This window comes from Brassica rapa, chromosome A03 (assembly GCF_000309985.2).
Source record: "Brassica rapa cultivar Chiifu-401-42 chromosome A03, CAAS_Brap_v3.01, whole genome shotgun sequence".
In the NCBI taxonomy this organism is placed as follows: Eukaryota; Viridiplantae; Streptophyta; class Magnoliopsida; order Brassicales; family Brassicaceae; genus Brassica; species Brassica rapa.
Genome location: NC_024797.2, coordinates 30,354,189 through 30,371,729, shown reverse-complemented (window position 1 = coordinate 30,371,729; position 17,541 = coordinate 30,354,189). Strand labels below are relative to the sequence as shown.

At 40.0% G+C, this 17,541-nt stretch overlaps 1 long non-coding RNA gene and 1 other non-coding gene across 2 annotated transcripts; both read right to left on the bottom strand.

Moving 5' to 3' along the window:
* Nucleotides 1-1,215: 1,215 nt before the first annotated feature.
* LOC117133124 lies at nt 1,216-1,322 on the bottom strand. Its single transcript, XR_004456965.1, has one exon. It is a non-coding gene; the product is annotated as a small nucleolar RNA R71 (small nucleolar RNA).
* Nucleotides 1,323-12,827: 11,505 nt separating this feature from the next.
* On the bottom strand, nt 12,828-13,621 carry LOC117132794. The gene is made up of 2 exons (XR_004456387.1): nt 13,487-13,621; nt 12,828-13,381 (listed from the first exon to the last, which is right to left on the bottom strand). It is a non-coding gene; the product is annotated as an uncharacterized LOC117132794 (long non-coding RNA).
* Nucleotides 13,622-17,541: the final 3,920 nt, after the last annotated feature.

Sequence of the window (17,541 nt, the reverse complement as noted above, 5' to 3'; positions counted from 1 at the left end):
GATCCTTAGGCATTTCCCACCCGAAAGGTGTTCGAGGAAATGCCCGAGACAACTCTTCTTAGCTTTTAGCATACTTTGCCAAAGACATTTGTTGTTAGAGGTGCTAAGATAGCCATTGGACTTGCTAGTTATGATTGCTTTCATATTATTTAGCCAAAGACATTTGATGTTTGAATTGTGTTAGTAAATGAACATTCATCTAGACATAGAGTTTGTTTAGGATTGTGTCCAAGCTTAAGGTTAATAGATTGATTGATCGTTTGCCATCTTTAGTTCGAAACTTGATCACCCGAGGTCTAATCCCTATATCCATGAGTTCTCTTTTCCAATAGTTAAGAAAGTATCATTTAGTTATTTCTTTTAATTAGTCATAGTTTAAAAACCCATCTAAATCATTGGTTGCACTTAGATTAAGTGATTACTTGCATTCTCGGTGCTTTGATATCTCTCAGAACTGGTTCGACAATCATTTATACTACAACATTTGATTAGGAGCCTTGAAAACTCCTAACATCAAATTGGCGCCGTTGCCAAATTCTAAGTAGATTTAAACATTGAGATTTAGTCAATTGCTTGAGACTAAGTCATTTTTATTTTCTTTTGTTACTGACTCTTCTTCACCTCCCTTTAATCTACAGGTGTATGAACGTGCGGAGCAGGGGTCCATCAAACCTAGTTCCAAGAGCAGCAGACATCAAAGCTTTAGAGAGAGAGTGTGCTAGAAAGAGAAGAGAAGAAGAACATCAGGCTCAATTGCAGAGACTGAACACTGACATGGGAGACGTTCATCAGCATGATGCAGGCGTCAATGGCGCTAACAACAATGGTCCACCTAACCAACAGCGAGCAGCTCGACCCATTGGCACTTACGACCGTCCAAACATTCATGGTCATAGATTGGGAATCCGAGCACCCGCTGTGGCAGCCAACAACTTTGAGATCAAGTCAGGACTCCTCAACGTGATCGAGAACAACAAGTATCATGGCTTGGCTCTAGAGGATCCATTCGATCACTTGGACAGGTTCGACAGCTACTGTGGGTTTTCAAAAACCAATGGTGTGTCCGAAGATGCCTTAAAGCTCAGGCTATTCCCTTTCTCTTTGGGGGATAAGGCACGTCAGTGGGAGAAGTCTCTACCCAGCGACTCCATCACCACTTGGGATGACTGCAAGAAAGCATTCTTGGAGAAGTTCTTCTCTACTTCAAGAACTGCTAAGCTGAGAAACGAGATTTCCAGCTTTCAACAGAAGGGCTTGGAAGGTTTCAGTGAAGCCTGGGAGAGATTCAAGGGCTACCAAGCTCAATGCCCACACCATGGCTTCTCTAAGGAAAGCTTGCTGAGCACATTCTACCGTGGTGCTCTTCCTAAGTACAAGACCAGACTGGATACAGCTAGTAATGGGTTCTTCATGGGGAGAACTGAGGAGGATGCAGAGGAGCTGGTTGACAACATGGTTAAGAGTGATGCAGTCTACAGTGGAGACCACGACAGAGGCAGTAGAACTGATGATAAGCAGACGAGGAAGGAGTTGAAAGCTCTACAGGATAAGATAGACATCCTCATTGCTGATAAAGCTACCCAAGAGCAGCTGCACTTTGTTGGCAACCCAAGCCAAGAGACACCAGTTGTTGTCCATGAAGTTGAGGGTTTGGAAGGTCAGGAAGAGCTGTATTTCATCAACAACAATGGTAGCTGGTACAAGAAAGAGCCCAACTTTCAGTAAAACAACTACCAACAGAAATCCTATTCCAACAACCAACAGAGTGGTTACCAGCCTCGAAACAATCAGCAAGGCAGCTATCAACCTCAGCAATACCCTCCTCCTGGTTTCAACAACAAGGGCAACCATTCTTCCCAACAACAATCTAATCCCTCTACCTCCACTCCTCAAGTCAGCAGCACTGATGCTCTACTGAAACAAATCCTGGAGTCTCAAACAAGAAGTGAGAAGCATGTTGGCTATGAGTTGAAGAATCTTCACTCAAAGATTGATGGGAGCTACAATGAGCTCAACAACAAGTTCAGAGCTTTGGAGAACCAGTTTGCTGCCATGAACACTCAACAAAATCGCTAACAAGGTTCTCTACCTGGAAAATCTGAGCAAAACCCCAAGGAAACCATGAAAGCTATCACTCTCAGGAGTGGTAAGGAGTTACCTCAGAGAGCTCTCACCAAGGATGCTGAGAAACAAAGTGAGGGGGTTGCCATCACCATAGATGATGAAGTGGTGATTGTTGATGAGAAGATCAATGACGAGATCTTGGAAAAGATAGTGGAAGCCAAAGGAAAAGGAAAGGTTGGAGAAGGGAAGAAAACAGTTAAGGATGGTGAAGTTGTCACTCCTGCAAGTGAAAGTTCTTTTGTTCCTCCTGCCTATGAACCCAAGCTTCCATTCCCAGGTCGATTCAAGAGGCAGCTGCTAGAGAAGTACAAAGCTCTGTTTGACAAGCAAATGAGTGAAGTCCAGGTCACAATGCCCATTATTGATGCTTTCATGCTGATTCCTCAGTACAGCAAGTTCCTGAAAGACGCTGTAGCTGCAAAGAAGAAAGAGATGGAGGGCATGGTGATTCTCACTCATGAGTGCAGTGCTATCATTCAGAGGCTGGTAATTCCAAAGAAGCTAGAAGATCCAGGATGCTTCACATTACCTTGTGCTCTTGGGCCTATGGTATTTGATACATGTCTCTGCGATTTGGGAGCTAGTGTCAGCTTGATGCCCCTATCTGTTGCAAAGAAGCTCGGCTTCACTCAGTACAAGAAGTGTAGACTTTCTCTAGTATTGGCTGATCGTTCAGTGAAGTACCCTGTGGGTATCTTAGAGGACCTCCCAGTGATGGTTGGAAATTATGAGATCCCTACAGACTTTGTGGTGCTTGAAATGGGGAAAGAAGCTCAAGACCCTTTAATCCTTGGAAGGCCTTTCTTAGCCACAGCAGGAGCCATTGTTAATGTGAAAGAAGGCAAGATTGATCTCCATCTGGGTAAAGGGCACGTTCTCCATTTCGACATCAAGGAGGTAATGAGGAGGCCAACAGTTCAAGACAGGTGTTCTACATTGAAGAGATTGACGCCCTTGCTGATGAACTCCTTGAAGAGTTGTCACTAGAGGACCCTTTACAGCATGCTTTGACAGTAGAGAAAGGGGCTGAGGTGATTGAGAACCTGGAGAGTACTGCCTATGGGATGATGCTGGATTCACACCAGGGGTTTGTCAGTAAGGATCAGTACGAGGAGCTTCCCCAGATGGTTCACCAAGAAGTTTCAGTCACTCAACAAGAGGACACCCAGCAAGATGACTGGAGTGAGCTTAAGGCACCTAAAGTGGAGCTTAAACCCCTTCCCCATGGTGTAAGGTATGCATTCCTTGGTCCTAATGAAACTTATCCTGTCATCGTGAGTAGTGAACTTACTGAAACTGAGCTATCTGAACTTTTGAAAACGCTTAAAAGATTTAGAAAGGCAATAGGTTACTCACTAGATGACATCAAGGGGATACCACCCTCTTTGTGCATGCATAGGATACATCTTGAGGATGAATCAATGACTTCTATCGAGCATCAAAGAAGGTTAAATCCTAACCTGAAGGATGTTGTAAAGAAAGAGATTCTTAAACTCTTAGATGCTGGAGTTATTTACCCTATCTCAGATTCTAAATGGGTATCACCTGTGCATGTTGTACCAAAGAAAGGTGGTATCACTGTGATTAAAAATGACAAAGATTAATTGATACCAACAAGAACCATCACAGGTCATAGAATGTGCATTGATTACCGAAAACTAAACTCAGCATCTAGAAAAGATCATTTCCCATTACCATTTATTGATCAGATGCTTGAGAGGCTTGCAAATCACCCATTCTATTTCTTTCTTGATGGGTACTCAGGATTTTTCCAAATCCCCATACATCCCAATGATCAAGAGAAAACGACATTCACATGTCCCTATGGTACCTTTGCTTATCGAAGGATGCCATTTGTTCTATGTAATGCTCCAGCCACCTTTCAAAGGTGCATGATGTCAATTTTCTCTGATCTGATTGAGGATGTTGTGGAGGTATTTATGGATGATTTCTCTGTCTACGGATCTTCGTTTTCTGCTTGTTTGTCAAACTTGTGCAGGATCCTACAGAGATGTGAAGACACCAACCTTGTGCTGAATTGGGAGAAGTGTCACTTCATGGTCAAGGAAGGGATTGTGCTGGGACACAAGATTTCAGAGAGGGGGATTGAGGTGGATAAAGCCAAAATCGATGTTATGGTTGGTTTGCCCCCACCAAAGACAGTGAAAGACATCATGAGTTTCCTTGGTCATGCTGGTTTCTACAGGAGGTTCATCAAGGATTTCTCCATGATCACTAGACCTATGACCAGGCTGCTGTGTAAGGAAGCCACCTTCAGTTTTGATGTGGAATGTCTACAAGCATTTAAGAAGCTGAAAGGAGAACTCATCAGTGCTCCAATTGTCCAGCCACCTGATTGGGATCTCCCCTTTGAGATCATGTGTGACGCTAGTGACTATGCTATGGGAGCTGTTTTGGGGCAGAAGAAAGATGGCAAAACCCATGTGATCTACTATGCCAGCCAAACCCTCAATGATGCTCAGATGAGGTATGCCACAACAGAGAAGGAGATGCTGGCAATTGTTTTTGCCTTTGAGAAGTTCAGGAGCTACTTGGTTGGGTCTAAAGTCATTGTCTACACAGATCATGCTGCCTTGAGACACCTTTTGGCCAAGAAGGATGCAAAACCCATGCTTTTGAGGTGGATCCTTTTGCTCCAAGAGTTTGATATGGAGATCAAGGACAAACCAGGAGTTAAGAATGGAGTAGCTGATCATTTGTCCAGATTGAGGGTAGAGTCTGGTATCCCTATTGACGAGGGACTTCCTGAGGAGCAGATCATGGCTATTGAAGCTGTGATAGCAGTTTGCGAGACTGGTAGAAAACTGGAAGAAGTCAAAGTAACAGAGGAGAAAGAACTTTGGTATGCTGATTTGGTGAATTACCTAGCCACATGAAGGGAACCCTTAAATATTGTGGGCTATGCCAAGAAGAAGTTCTACAAGGATGTGAAAAGATACTACTGGGATGAGCCCTACCTCTATATTCTCTGCAAGGATCAGCTTTATAGGAGAGTGGTTGCAAATGAGGAGATTGATGGGATCCTTACACAGTGTCATGGATCATCCTATGGAGGCCACTTTGCCACCTTCAAAACAGTTGCAAAAGTATTACAAGCTGGATTCTGGTGGCCACATATGTTCAAGGATACACAAGACTTTGTTTCGAAGTGTGATTCTTGCCAAAGAAGAGGAAACATCACCAAGAGGAATGAGATGCCTCAAAATCCAATCCTTGAAGTGGAAGTATTTGACCTGTGGGGTATTGATTTCATGGGACCATTTCCATCATCTTTTGGCAACAAATACATCCTTGTGGCTGTTGATTATGTCTCCAAATGGGTGGAAGCTATTGCAAGCCCCACCAATGATGCTAGAGTTGTAACCAAGTTGTTCAAGAGCGTCATTTTTCCAAGGTTTGGAGTCCCAAGGGTTGTGATCAGTGATGGAGGTTCCCACTTCATTAACAAACTGCTTGAGGGACTTCTCAAGAAGAATGGTGTGAAGCACAAGGTGGCAACTCCTTATCATCCCCAAACAAGTGGCCAAGTTGAGATTTCTAACAGGGAGATCAAATTTATTCTGGAGAAGATTGTGGGGATTACAAGGAAGGATTGGTCCAATAAGCTTGACGATGCACTTTGGGCTTATAGGACAGCGTACAAGACACCATTGGGCACCACACCTTTCAACCTAGTGTATGGAAAAGCTTGCCATTTGTCAGTGGAACTTGAGTACAAGGCACTATGGGCAATAAAGTTGCTGAACTTTGACATCAAGAGTGCCAAGGAGAAAAGGCTTTTTCAGCTACATGAGCTTGATGAGATAAGAATGGATGCTTTTGAGAACTCAAGAATCTACAAGGAGAAGACTAAAGCTTTCCATGACAAGAATATTCTGAAGAGAGAGTTCAAAGAAGGAGATCAAGTTCTCCTCTACAACTCTAGGCTGAAGTTGTTTCCAGGAAAGCTTAAATCAAGATGGTCCGGTCCTTTCAAAGTCAAGGAGGTTAGGCCATATGGAGCAATAGTTTTGTGGAGCACTGATGGAAGAGACTTCACAGTCAATGGACAAAGGGTTAAGCTCTACATGGCTACTGCACCAGAGGAAGATGGGGTTTCAACTCCACTGTCTGATCCTACCCCGGCCTAATCCAAAAAGAGGCAAAGTCAAGCTCGGGACTTAAAACAAGCTCACTTGGGAGGAAGTCCCATGCGTATCCTTGTATATATTGCATCGGTATTTTCATTTTCGTCTTATTGCATTAAAAAAAAAAAAAAGAAGGTAGAGAGAAGTCGTGTGCAGGTTTGAGCGAAAATCGTGCGTGGGAGCGAGGTCTCGGAGCGAGGTTGAAAGGTCACTCCAGCTGGGAGCGACGTAGCCGCAGCGACCAATCGAGGTCGCTCGCGTTAGCGACGTTTTGTGCTCCAAAAACACCCTCGGAGCGACCTCTCGGAGCGAGTACATGAAGTCGCTCCAGCTGGGAGCGACGTTATAGGAGCGACACCTCGGAGTCGCTCGCGTTTTCGACGAAACGGAGCTAAAAAACTGACCTGGAGCGACGTCCTAGAGCGACACCTTGAAGTCGCTCCAGCTCAGAGCGAGGTTTCTAGAGCGACACTCCAAGGTCGCTCGCGGTTTCGTCGAATCACGACGCGAGAAAACGACTCGGGAGCGACCTCTCCTAGCGACACCCTCACGTCGCTCCCGAACCGGTCCAGGTAAGTTTCCTAACTCTAAACCCCGGTTTAATTCAAGTAAATCGACCCTAACCACCCTAGACCGAACCGGACGACCCTAAACCTACCCCAACCCCCGCGACTCCATCTCTATCACTCTCCCCTCCTCTCACAATCTCACAAACTCTCTCAAACTCACCCACACCAAAAATCCCAAAACCTTCTCAATTCTCACCCAAATCAACTAGTTCTTGTTTCTAAATCCAAGCTTTCGCCCCTGTAGTCTATTCCTCACCACCCATTCACCATTTCCTTTCATCCAGAGCAAAGTATTGAGTTTTTAAATTCAAATTCGTAGGTCCATGAACCCTAGAATTTGAAAGTCGAAATTTGGTCATTTTCTTGCTAGATTGTGGTGAAATAGACTAGGGAAAGCTTATCTATCAAGTTGGGTTGTTGAATTAATGGTGAAATTGAGTTTAATTTGCACTTTGGCAAAATTAGGGTTCATGGATTTGGGGGTTTTCGAATTTGACCTTAATTGGGTGTGTTTGTGGGTGAACTAGATGCGTTAAGATGTTACAAGAATGAGAATTGTTGCATTGTGTTGAACTTGAGTTTAAACTGACAATTCATTTGTTAAGTTCACTTTTGCAAATTTTCACTTGTAAAGTCTTGCTTTTCTTTACTTCCATCTACTTATCCCTTTTCAAGTTTGTAATTTTTCAGGTGAAAATGGTTAAGAAGACAAAGGGAAGGTTGGAAGCTGAGAGGCAAGAAGCTGAAAGTCAAGAGTTTGCACTAAGAGGAAAAGCTTTAGCCAGCGAGCCAACTGGCTCAGGGACACAGAGGACTGTTCGACAGCAGACGTTGCCTGCAAGGAAATAAAAAAAAAACACGAGAAGAGGGCAGGGAAAAGTGTAGCAGTTCCCACCCATGAGGAAAGTGAAACTGAGAGTGGAGATGAGCAGGCACCTACGAAGAAAGCCAAGATGTCAAAAGGCAAAAGGGTTGCTGTTGATCGAGACAGGGCGAAAACTCCATCTGTGGAGGAGCTATATGATCATTTGAAGAATGGGGTCACTTGGGCTCCAACCAGGTTCGCCGACATTGATTTGCTGAAAGAGTTGGGTCTTGAGTCTGATATTGAAGCGATGCTGGGACATTTGAAGATGCCAAAACTCCTCACCATGGCTTATCCTTTCCACAAGGATGTCACTTGCCAGTTCTTATCTTCTCTTGTGGTCACTTACTACGACACTCCGCATGTGAGGCAAGGATGGGGAAAAATCAGGTTCAAAGTCAATGGACGAGATTACAACATGAACTTCAAGGACATTGGAAAGGTCATGGGGTTCCAAGATCTAGAAGACCACTCCCTACCCAAGTGTGAGAACCTCCCCACGGAGCTTTGGAAGCTGATCACTGGAAACAAACACTCTACCGGGGCTGACAAGAACTCACACATCCGACACCCGTCTGTACGCTACCTCCACAGGATGCTAGTCTATGCTTTCTACCCACCGAAGCAAGCTGGTACGGTTACTGAGGAAGACATGCGACTGCTCTGTCCGGCTATCCGTCCCTACGCTCAACCTGGAGTGTTACCCCTTCCCAGCACTGACATCTATGCTACTTTTGGGATGGTCAGTTTCTTTGTGGGCCGTCTCCAACACTACAGAGACTGGGCGTGGTACACCACTGATTCGCGCCCAAAGATGGGTATAGGCGGAATGATCACACCACTGCTCCAATTTCTGAATGTTCCCTTGGGGAAGGACGCAGTGGGGCCTAGGTTCATTGATGGCACCTACCTGAGGATTGCCACCTATTTCAGTGGGATGTATGGAAAGGACTACGTCTACCACTACTACTTGCAGGACAAGCCAGTCGAGGTAGTTCTTCCAAACCGGAACCTGACGAGTTTAGAGATACCTGGAGCTATCAGCTTCAACATTCCCCAGGAGTGTTTTCTTGGAGAACACGGGCCTCTCGATCCAATTCAAGCAGCTCCATCAAGAAGAAGGAGCAACCGCGCTACACAACCTGACTCGCCTGTTGCAGACACATCTGAGCACATCTATGGACCTCCGCGCTACTACTTCAAACCCCATGACGGAGTCCTTCCCCCTGGAGCTCTCTGTGATGCTCATGACCACATTGGTCGCCTCCAGAGGTGGAACAAAGCTCAGGACAAAACGATAGAAAAGCTGAAGGATAAGTGCAAGGCGCTCAGCAAGACCGTAAAGAAGCAGGCAAAGACTTCAGCCAAGTTCATGAAGAAAGTAGTTGATGTCTTAACTAGGGGAGGAATAGTTGGATGCAGCTCAGCCGATTTCGCTTTCGCGAACACCTCAAACCCCCAGCCTCCACCTCCACCTGATGCTCTTGGCTTCCCTCTCACTGCTGCACAGCTTCAGCGTAAGTGGAGGAACCCACCCACTCAACCCTCCACTTCCGGTAACAAATCCCCATCCCTCGATTCTTCTGACAGTGAGGACGAGATTGAAGAGGTTGAGAGCTAGCCATGGTATGGAGGCTCCGGTCCGGCATCCGGTGGTTACTACACCACCTTCCCACCTGACGACGACGCTGCTGGGGCATCTTCCCCCACCTACTATCCATAGGAGGTACTCCTTTCTTTCCCTTGTATATACCATTTCATTCTTGCATATTAGTTCTCTTTTCGGTATCTCTCTCTTTACTTGACAACACAAAGACTGTGTCACTCAAGTTTGGGGGAGGTACCAAGCATTTGATCATGTTTGCTTTGATGTTGTTTCATGGAGTCATGCATTTCATACTTATCTACAAAAACAAAAAAGAAAATCATTTAGTTTGCATCATTTGCATTTCTAGGAGAGTCTAGAGCATATAGGTTGCATTCACTTGCATTGGGAGCAATGATTTTAAATGCCTTGTAAAGAACACTACGTTGCACCTGAGTAGCTATGCACCTCTCGAAAAGACTTGTATGTTTCGAGCCTTGAAAACTCTTCTTGAAACTTGTTGATTGCTGAAACTCAGTCTTTGAAGCCAATTACAATCTTATCTGAACTGAATGAACTTAATGCTTCTTGCTTAGGATCTCTTGTGTACTGAGTCATGGCTATACACACTTGAGTTGTCACATCTTTTATGCCAATCTTTTTTTGACAAACTCTAGTGGTAGACCACTCCCAAAACCTTTCCTTCCTTTTAAGCTTTCATTGTTTGATGAGTGAGGCCTTTTTCGGAAAGTCTTACATGTGCATAATGTTGAGAGTATCGGGAACGACAATGCTTGATCTTCATTCTTGCTAGATTGGACACTCTATTGTCTAGATTTAGGTGGGGGTGAGTGTTGTGATCATGATTTGGGAGAAATAAAAAAATGAAAAGAATAGACTCTTTGGGTTTAAGTGAATTGTTTTATTGGGATAAGTAGAGAACCTCTAGCTCAAGTTTTGAAAAGTCTTGGCCCCCAACCTAAAAAAAAAAGAAGAAAAAAAAAAAAAAAAAAAAAAAACGAAAAAAGAAAGAAAAAGGGGGCTAGCAAAATTGTTAGGAGCTAAGAGACGTTTTGAGGTTGTGAACAATCCCATATAGATTTCAAGGAAAAGAGCTGAACTTTTTAGAATTCTTTTGGTGAGAGGTGTGAGTTGGGTTTGACATTGGGGAGTGAATGTGTAACTTATATGTTTGGGAAAAGAGTAGAACAATGGAGATTGAGCATTGTATGCATGAGTTGGTCCCTTTCTTAGATATATTATGTGCAATGTCAAGGCTACTTGTTTTGAGAGTAAACCACTTTTAAAAAGATCATGGATTTTGAACCTTTTGACTCACTAGACTAAAAGCCTTCCCTTTACTCAACCAAATGATTCGGACCAATTGACCATTTGCAAGAATTCACTTGATATCTTATGCTTAATGAATGTGAGAGTTGGTTGATTTGAATGTGTGGATGCTTGATGATGAGTGTAGGGACAAAAGGAGTTGAGATAGGCCTAGAGAAGCTAGAGTGTAATAAGAGAGTGTGCTAATTGTGTTTGCTAGTTGTGTTTCTTTTGGCTATGAGCTCCCACCTTCAACCTCTCTCCCTATGAGTTCTAGAAAGTTCACTTGTGGACAAGTAAAGAACAAGTTTGGGGGAGTTGATATCTTGCATAATTCTATTGTTTTATCCATTCACCCATGTGCATTTTGATCATATAGATTAGGATTTAGCCATGTTTAGGTTGCATTTTGCATACATGAATATTTATCAGGTATTGGAGTACCACATGGAGTTCTTGGAGGCATTTGGGTGCATTTGGAGCTCAAAAGAAGTGTTTAAAGTGGTCATTGGGCGAGCAAGGCATGGGAGCGACCAGTCCGGAGCGACACCACCAAGTCGCTCTGATCTCCCTATCAGAGCGACCTTACCAGAGCGACAGGGAGAAGTCGCTCGCGTTTTCATCACTCGGAGATGCGAGAACGAGCCCGGAGCGACCTCTCGCAGCGACACAGCGAGGTCGCTCCCGAAGCCTGGAGCGACTTATCGGAGCGACGGGCTGAGGTCGCTGCGCGTTTTATTTTTGCTCGAACTTGTGATTCCTCAAGGGCCTTTTGGTCATTTCATTATGCACATTTTTATTTTCTAAACCTATGTTTTAATACTCTAAGAGCCACCGAGAGGAGGATCATCTTTGTTCTTAGAAAAAACCACCAAAAACCTTTGGAAAGTCATCTCTTTGAATCAATTGATCAGTTTACTATTGAAATTCTGTGTTCTTATCTATTTTCTGTGTTTCTCTACATGATTAATCTAAAATCCAACATGGGTTTAAGAGGAATCATGGAGATTAGTGAGTAATCACCTTTTGAATTCATGGGTTAGAGAGATTAAGGGTGATTAGGTTAGAACTAGGATGTTTTAGTGTAGATCATTCATATTTCCTTGCTAGTAGAGTGAACATAATGCATCTTCTGAGTTGGCCACTCAGTAGTTGATCCTTAGGCATTTCCCACCCGAAAGGTGTTCGAGGAAATGCCCGAGACAACTCTTCTTAGCTTTTAGCATACTTTGCCAAAGACATTTGTTGTTAGAGGTGCTAAGATAGCCATTGGACTTGCTAGTTATGATTGCTTTCATATTATTCAGCCAAAGACATTTGATGTTTGAATTGTGTTAGTAAATGAACATTCATCTAGACATAGAGTTTGTCTAGGATTGTGTCCAAGCTTAAGGTTAATAGATTGATTGATCGTTTGCCATCTTTAGTTCGAAACTTGATCACCCGAGGTCTAATCCCTATATCCATGAGTTCTCTTTTCCAATAGTTAAGAAAGTATCATTTAGTTATTTCTTATAATTAGTCATAGTTTAAAAACCCATCTAAATCATTGGTTGCACTTAGATTAAGTGATTACTTGCATTCTCGGTGCTTTGATATCTCTCAGAACTGGTTCGGCAATCATTTATACTACAACATTTGATTAGGAGCCTTGAAAACTCCTAACATCAATAGTATGTGGTGTTGCTTGTTGTGTCATTAAGACTTATTGTTTGTTTGTCTTTTTAATTTGTTACTTGTACTGTTGAGATTACATAAATTATATTAAGGTTGTTGAGAGTACCTTTTGTTTCTGGATATTTTTTCTCCAGTTTAGTTGTGTAAGTTGTGTGTATAAATAATAATTTTTTTATTCTTATTATGTCGATTATATGTTTTTTTATATTTTTAAACTTATTCCTTTTACCGGATCTTTAAAACAAATACATGAAGACTTGTAGAAATAACTATACAATGAGTGACAATTAGTATTTGAGCCTTAATGAATTTTAAACGAATATATACATTTCTCATAAGAAGACAATAGCATTGGTCTGTTGACATTGTGCATGTAAGCTATTTTTATAAGAAAAAAAGAGTGAGCAGGTGGAGATATTGTTGCTGTTTTTGTGTATGTTGGGATTGTCTCTTGTATCTCATGGTGTGACTGTGTTTGTTTCTCTTTTATTTTATGGGTAATATGTAAAAAAAAATCATTGTTAGTTGTATTTATGGGTAATTTCATTGATCTTGGTTGTCGTCTTCGTTTTCTTCGTAAGCATCTGTGAAAGTAAGTTTGTAAATTGTTAAATAGCTGGACGTGTAGTTTGTATTTCTTTAGCTGACTCAATGTATGTGTCGTTGAGTTTTAGTTGAGTTGATTGGTTTGGTATATTTGTTTTGAAATTTATTTGTAAGATTAGACAAAAAGAGAGGTGACCATTAATAATTCGTCTTTTTTGGGATTCTAGTTTTTGGTGTTTTGATTGTTTGAGTTATTTTGGTTTCTTTTAAGCCGTAAAATAAATATTTGTGTAAATTTAGATTGATAAGTAAGAGAGATAAATAGACGACCACAAATCTTGGGTAGAAAATATTTTTGATTATTGATGTTAGCACAATATATACAGTAATATAAAGAAAATTATGTGTTGATTGTTTCTTACGGATCATTGAAGAAACGAATAACGACTCGAGTTGTTTCTTTGGTGAGGTCAGAACTTTGGACATAACGGTTTTGTCCAGGGGACATATAACGACTCGTCCACCGGATGAGTGTAGCCTGAAAAATTATAATATTCACTTGTATAATATTTTTCAACAAAGTATCAGGAAATCAATTAAAACAATTATATTAAATGAGTTTGATAGATCGAAGATAACTTACCTTTTCATCAAGGAAGAGAACCGTGATTCCCACAAACTCCATATCTTTCTTGAAATTCAGGGAATCCCAGAAGTGGAGGAAGTCATAGGCAATGCTCTGACTACTATGACCAAGACGAAAAAAACTCGAAGGTTGAGTTACGGACGCCGGGACGCTGGTTGAGGAACTGGAGAGGCAGAGAGAAACATTTTTTAGAAGATGGTTAAAGCTAAGAGGAATCAATGAGTTTTGTGGAGAAATCAGGAACATTTATGATCAATAGATCTAAAATGGAGACATGAAGAATTCACCGGTGAAAAAATAGATTACGAACAGACACATGGCGCAACTCTGTAACTCATACTTGTTTGAGACAATGATGAAAAGAACCCAAACTCATGCTAAATGACAACAATTTACAATATGAGAAAACTATAATTGTTGCAAACTTGAGCTTTTTTCATATAACGTGATGAATCTCATTTAAAAATGAAATTCATAATACACTTGTAGGCCCGACCCTCAGAGGAAGCCAAAGAAGAAGGGCTTCCGACCTTCATAAATATATATTAGGTTCGACCATCAGTATACAAAGTATCATTTAGATTAGTGGTATAAATGTTGGTATTTATATCTCAATAACCTAGGTTCAAACTATGGGTTTGACACTTTTTCATTTTTTTTTAAATTGAGATCCACAAAATACTGACGTGCCGCGATGAGGAGTGAGAAAAAACTCAACTATTATAATATAGATTAGTCATATTGTCCTGTTATAATTTTATTTTGAATATAGTAATGTGTCATGTGTGTATGTATGTTAATGATAAGAAAAACTTAACAATTTTGTAAAAAAAAGTATTGTGGAGTGGGGCATTAAAATAAGAAATAATAGCACGTATGAGTTATCTAGTAGTGGAGGCCTTCTTTAAATAACAATGAAATAAAATAAAATAAAATAAAATTTACAAAACAAAATCTTACCGCCGACGAACTTCTTTATAATTTAGCTTGAAGAGTGCTGCTAACTAACCTGCTATAATGATTTGACAAGAGCTTTGTGACCTATTGTTTCCAAACATAGTTGCACAATTCCTAGTTCACAAATTGGCTCTGTTGTGCCTCTATATATCTCAGCATTCAGATGGTAATGAAATGGAACATGGTATTTAATTTTTTTAATTATCATTAAATCAAAGTAAAAAAAAAAACATAGAAGAATTAGCGCACGGAGACAGGCAGTAGACACCCCCACGGCCAAGGCTGGTTTAAAGACCCAACAGAAAAGCAAAAGAGAAAGTTAGTTAGGACTTATTATGACTTGGGAGCTGCCCCCTCTTCACTTGTCTTATCTCATCTAATACCTTCTATCAAAAGTGGCTATTCGTGTGGGTTGTCTTCTTTTACTTTTCCTTTTTCTTTTCGTATTGTTCTAAACAGTTTTATCTTTCGAATAACAAATTTAAAAGTTTCCACTTTTTCTTTTGCTTGTTTTTTCTCTTGTATAGGTATTAAGCTCCACCAGACAAGTAAAATTCTTTTTTTGGCATCAAGTCACATTTGTCAAACTTAGCGTTGAATTCTTCATCCAAAAATACAAGCTTTTGTAGTTATGCATGCCTATTGTTCTTTTTTGGGAAAAAGAAAAACTATAATAGTTTTGCTGGTAATACATGTTATTTGAGTTTATGAATAATTACTATAGAAAGGGATTTAAAATCAGACACAATATAGTTTGGAGTATATAAACTATTAAGAAAAGTTTGTTTCAAAAGTATTTTTACCTTCAGTTTACAAAAAAAAAAAGAAGTATTTTTACCTTACAGTTCATAATATATTTGCTTAGGTGATGTAAATGCGAGGTCACAAAAAATGCAGAAAAAAAAGAAAGAATAAATTGTGAGAAAAATGTATGGAAAAGAAGAAAAAAGAGGTGCAAAAGCAAAGAATAGGACCACTATATTACTTTGTAGCCTCGTTGAGGAATCTCTTCTCGCATCGACTATTGTGCCATTGCAAAGTCAATCCCCAGAACTTGTTCCCAGGCCAGCCATGCTCCTCAATTAACCTATAGATAATTCATGCCTAGAAGCTTTTAAGAGAGAACTATATAAAACCTGATTTATAAGAAAAAAGCCGTCGACCAAACCTAATTATAGGTCGCTGCACATATATCGATGATACCCAAAACAATGTTCAAGTTTTCTCATTCTGTCACGAGAGGAACTTAAAAGCATCTCCAATCTCACTCTATTTTTCACTATAAAATAAAGTTTAAAGTAAAGAATGTTCTAATGGTACTCTATTTTTCACTCTATAATAGAGTAAAAAATAGGTTTACTCCAAATATAAAATAATTTGTTTTTTATTCATCACTCTATTTTCTACTCTAAAATAAAGTACCATTGGAGCAAACTCAAATTCTATTATAGAATTGCTCTATTTTAAAGTAAAAAATAGAGTAAGCCATTGAAGATAGTTCCACGGATGTATTTTTATTTGTTAATTGTGAATATAAGTGCTAGCTTTGAAAAACACTTAAATTGCGCTCATCTTTTAAACGGTCAACATATAATCTTAAGTTAGTCAAAATAGAGAGACGTATACGATCTGGAGATCTGTCTCAGTTAATGTATTGGAAAAATCAAAAATCTAACATTCCTCCCTCGATTCTTGACTTGAAGAACAGAAGAAGGTTTGCATGTGTAACACAAAGAAAGGTAGGAACCCCAGAAACATGCAAGTCATCACGTGATGACAGGACAAAGGAACTTGGGCTTGTTTTGAGCCAACAGTTTAAGCCCAACTTCTGCAAATGTGATATTGCTTAATTAAAATCCAAATCAAAAGCCCAATCTATCCATTACTTTTGATTATTATGGAATTTAACAAGTTTATAGTCTGTTGAATCAGACGAAAACCAGCCTGTTCAGACGTAGAGAACACGGAAAGTAGTAAGAGTCGTGATCTCAGTGTAGGAAACAGCAAGAGAATAACGTATTCACTCTTCTCTTGTATGTTTCTCTTCTTCTCATACACTAATACACTTTCCGTTGGGGCAGACTCCGTCATTATCTCTATCAAACCACGTCTAAATTAAGACGACCTTCTCCGGGACAAGTTCTCCCTTTCTTACTTTTTCTTCCTCTTGAAAGTTGAAATAGTAATTTTTGTATAAACGAAATAGTAGTTAATTAATCCATTTGTCATTGTGTATTGCATTACATAATAGGATTTTATCACAAAGATTTTGCTAGTCCATTTTATATAACAAATCTTAGATTAATTTTACCACATTTTCTTGCTCACGTTGAGGATAACTTTATTAACGTCTATTGCGTTTGTATAATTTTGTTTGTCGTTTACATGCGTAATACTACTAAAAAAAAAAGAAGCACTATAAATAACCTTTAACAATGACTTTTCGTAGTTTACTAAGATTATTGTTGCATGTTGGTAAACCGTTCACGTTATCCGCCTGTGTTTGATAGGTGTTCTTACTGTTCCCTCTATTGAATTATATAAATTTTTAACGATGACTTACTTTATTAGTCTTCAACAAAGTTTAGATTCAACTTTTTACAATAGCATTGATTAGTTTATGCCATCCTCGTGTATTTTATAAACAAACTTTATATGATATAGTATGATATAGCAAATACATCTAGTGACACAAATAATTATAAAAAGACCACGTTTTTCTTTCTTTTATATCATGATTTAAAACAATAGATTATTATTTATTATTAATATAAGGTATACTATTAATATATTTTTTTCCAAAAAAGAATTGCAACACGCCAATTACCAGTTCAACTAATCATCATTTTTATAATTTTAATCATCTACATAATTTTGAGCTTATAAAAGGACGTATTATTACCGCGTTCTAAACTCACCTTAGAAAGCTTCCATCTTTTGACAAAACCAGTTCAACATCATCAGGTAAGTCTTCATTTTCTTCTTGTAGAACATTCCTTGTCGTAAATGATCTTGCAAGAGCTTTAGCTCAATCACTCTCTGTGTTTTCTTCCGGAATATGATGCTTTAATGTCTGTATGTAAGTCCTCTATGAG